Here is a 3,890-nt window from a genome sequence, read left to right as displayed (position 1 = left end):
CTCCCGTCCCCTCTCCTGTACCCCACCACAATGGACAGCAGGAGGGTGGGGCTTGGGAGGGGTCAGGCCCACAACAGGCACAGCACCTCCTTATCTCACCCTCTCACTCACTGTTTCCCCAAGGAGCTCCCTGCTATCCCAGTGGAGCAGAATGATGGGGCTGAATGACCAGGTGTGTGGGGTATAGCAGTGTGGAGGGGCAGAATGGCCTGGTGTGTGGGATATAGCAGTGTGGAGGGGCAGAATGGCCTGGTGTGTGGGGTATAGCAGGGTGGATGGGCAGAATGGCCTGGTGTGTGGGGTATAGCAGTGTGGATGGGCAGAATGGCCTGGTGTGTGGGGTATAGCAGTGTGGAGGGGCAGAATGGCCTGGTGTGTGTGGTATAGCAGTGTGGAGGGGCAGAATTGCCTGGTGTGTGGGGTATAGCAGTGTGGAGGGGCAGAATGGCCTGGTGTGTGGGGTCTAGCAGTGTGGAGGGGCAGAATGGCCTGGTGTGTGGGATATAGCAGTGTGGAGGGGCAGAATGGCCTGGTGTGTGGGGTATAGCAGTGTGGAGGGGCAGAATGGCCTGGTGTGTGTGTGGTATAGCAGGGTGGATGGGCAGAATGGCCTGGTGCCGGGGTAGTGAGCTGGAACGACCCTCTACATTTCAGTGTCAGCGGACGTCAGTGCCACCATTTTGTGGTGCCTCAGCCGCTGTAAGATGGCGGGAGCTGTGTTCAGCCCACGCAGACTCTGAATCAAGCTCAGCGCTGCTGAAACCTCAGGCCCTTCCCCCACCATCCCCCCCTCATCTCCTCCCCCCCCTCATGCAACACCTCACCCCCAATGCACACACTGCCTGACACATCTCCCGCCCTGTCCTGCCCTTCCTACTAACCCCATCTCTGTCAGCACAGATACAGAGTGCTGGAGTAACTCAGTGGGTCAGGGAGCATCTCTGAAGAAAAAGAATGGCTGCGTTACTCCAGCACTCTGAAACATCACCATGTTCTCCACAGATGCTGCCTGACCCGCTGAGTTACTCCAGCACTCTGTGAAACGTCACCTATCCATGTTCTCCACAGATGCTGCCTGACCCGCTGAGTTACTCCAGCACTCTGTGTCCATCTACACTTCAAGCAGCCTCGGGAAACATAATCAAGAACTGTTCACATCCTCTTCTCCCCTCTCCCGTTGGGCAAAAGGTACAAAAGCTGTAAAGCCCGTACCACCAGACTCAGGAACAGCTTCTATCCCGCTGAAGAAGGGCTTCGACCCGAAACGTCACCCATTCCTTCTCTCCAGAGACGCTGCCTGTCCCTCTGAGTTACTCCAGCTTTTTGTGTCTACCCCGCTGATATCAGACCAGTGAACGGTCCTCCCATAAGCCGGGGTGTAGCATCGATCTTCCAACCTACCTCGTTACGACTGTCACGCTATTCTCTGCACTGGGATATTTCTCTCTTGGCACTACCTGTTATACTTGAGTACTCGTACAGTATAATTTGCTTTGACTGGACTGTATGCAAGGAAAATCATCAGTATTTCTCGATACAGATAAGCCAATGCCAACTTCTTGTCTCATTTCTACATATCTGTGTGTGCGTTTGCATCAGTGTGCTATCTGTCGTTTTCCATCTCGTATCTTTTGATCAAATGCTTGATTCTCCTTTGCTAACTTCTACCAACACGGGTCTACAGCTATTTCAGGCAGTTTACAAATCTTTACCTTTGCTTTAATAACATCTTAAAATGTCTCTGAGAGCCGTAGATGAATCATATTTCCTGTTGTTTTGTGCCTTAAGGGCATTTTTATGTTTGTATTTTGAAATCTTTCCGCTAATTCTTCAAACGCCGAACGCAGTTTTGAAAAGCTTTAAATATTTTAAATTTTGTTCAATGCAAGGACTTTCAATGTGTTCTCTCTGTTCTCAACGCTGATATTGTTTTTGTCTTTAGATTTAAGATTCTAGTTTTGCATGGATCTACTGTACATGACATTTTCAAGCAAACATAATTCATCTTGTGGGGAGGAACCCCAGCTTGGTTTAGAGGGAGCTCAACCCAAGACTGCAAGAAATTGCAGAGGGTTGTGGATGGAGCCCAGACCATCGACCATATCTAGACTTCACGCTGCCTGGCTCGGGAAAGCAGCTAACACAATCAAGCAGCACTCACATACCGGTCATTCCCTCTTCTCACCTCTCTCATCAGGCAGAAGGTACGAGCTTGCAAGCACGTACCACCAGCTTCTTCACCGCTGTTATCACACTATAGTTTCTACTTTAGTTTAGAGATACAGTGCAGAAACAGGCCCTTTGTCCCACCGAGTCCGCACCGACCAGCGATCCCCAGACATTAACACTATCCTAGGGGCAATTTACAATTTTACCAAAGTCAATTAACCTACAGACATGTACGTCTTTGGATTGTGGGAGGAAACCGGAGCATCCGGAGAAATCCCACGCAGGTCACGGAGAGAACATACAAACTCCATACAGCCAGCACCCATAGCCAGGATCAATCCCAGGTTTCTGGCGCTGCAAGGCAGCAACTCTACCGCTGCACCACCACTGCGCCACACATTAGTTGGGGTGTAGTCCTGATCATATGGCCCACCTCACTGCGACCCTTGCAATTCTTTAATCCATGTTGTCTGTGACTGCAATGCTACATCATGTAATGGTATATTCTGCACTGGTTATTTTTCCTTGTTGCACTTGTGGATAACTTGACTATAGTGTGATTTGACTCAATAACACAACTAAAGTTTTCACTGTACGTCAGTACACATGAGAATAATTAACCCGTAACAAAATCGTAATGTCTTCATTTCTATCGTATCGTCAGTGTTCCCCAAAGGATAATGAGATTGTCAATCTACCCCATCTCATTTCACAAAGCAAGATTCAAAATCAAACTTCTCCTCATTCCTTCCTGATTGTATTGGTCTCAAAAAGCATCTTGTGTAAATTCCACAAATCCACCTATCATCCTTGCTCTTCCCTGTCCAGTCATTTTGTGGAAGATAGACACAAAAAGCTGGAGTAACTCAGCGGGACAGGCAGCATCTCTGGAGAGAAGGAATGGGTGACGTTTCGGGTCAAGACCCTTCTTCAGACTGACTGAACTCTCGTCGGTGAGGGGAGGAGAACTTCTTCAAAGTAGACATATACCTTGAGGAGATTTCGCAGTGGAGCAGACGATATGTGTAGGAAGGAAGTGCTGGTTTAGATCGAAGATAGATACAAAATGCTGGAGTAGCTCAGCGGGGCAGGCTGCATCTCTGGAGAGAAGGAATGGGTGACAAGACCCTTCTTCAGACTGATCTCTCTTCGATTTAAACCAGCAACCAGTCATTTGTGGGCTGACCAGTCCATGATAACTCTGTGGGTTCCATTACCTCAAACTTCCTGATTTGTAACCAAGTACAATTTCACTACCGCTGTTTGGTGCCGCATCAATAACATCTACCAATCTTTTGTGTCCTTGGCTAATTCTTGGCATGAGCTAATAATTCTAGTTCTGCATCATAACCTGTCAAGCTGAGATCATTTCCCTGTAAAAGGGTCTTGACCCGAAACATCACCCATTCCTTCTCTCCAGAGATGCTGCCTGTCCCACTGAGTTACTCCAGCATTTCTCACCACTGTATTAATCTCAGCCTGTGCTAATATTCTACACAACTCTCTTTCCCTGTTTACTTTGGTTTAGAGATACAGTGCAGAAACAGGCCCTTCGGCCAACTGAGTCCTCACCAACCAGCGATCCCCACACACAAATACTATCACGAGGGGCAATTTACAATTTTACCAAGCCAATGAATCTACAAATCCGCACGTCTTTGGAGTGTGGGAGGAAACCGAAGACCCCGCGGTGAACCCACGCAGGTCACAGGGAGAATGTA

This window comes from Amblyraja radiata, unplaced genomic scaffold (genome assembly GCF_010909765.2).
Source record: "Amblyraja radiata isolate CabotCenter1 unplaced genomic scaffold, sAmbRad1.1.pri scaffold_518_ctg1, whole genome shotgun sequence".
Classification (NCBI taxonomy): Eukaryota; Metazoa; Chordata; class Chondrichthyes; order Rajiformes; family Rajidae; genus Amblyraja; species Amblyraja radiata.
The sequence above is the reverse complement of the archived record's forward strand: the minus strand, read 5'-3'. Positions refer to the sequence as shown.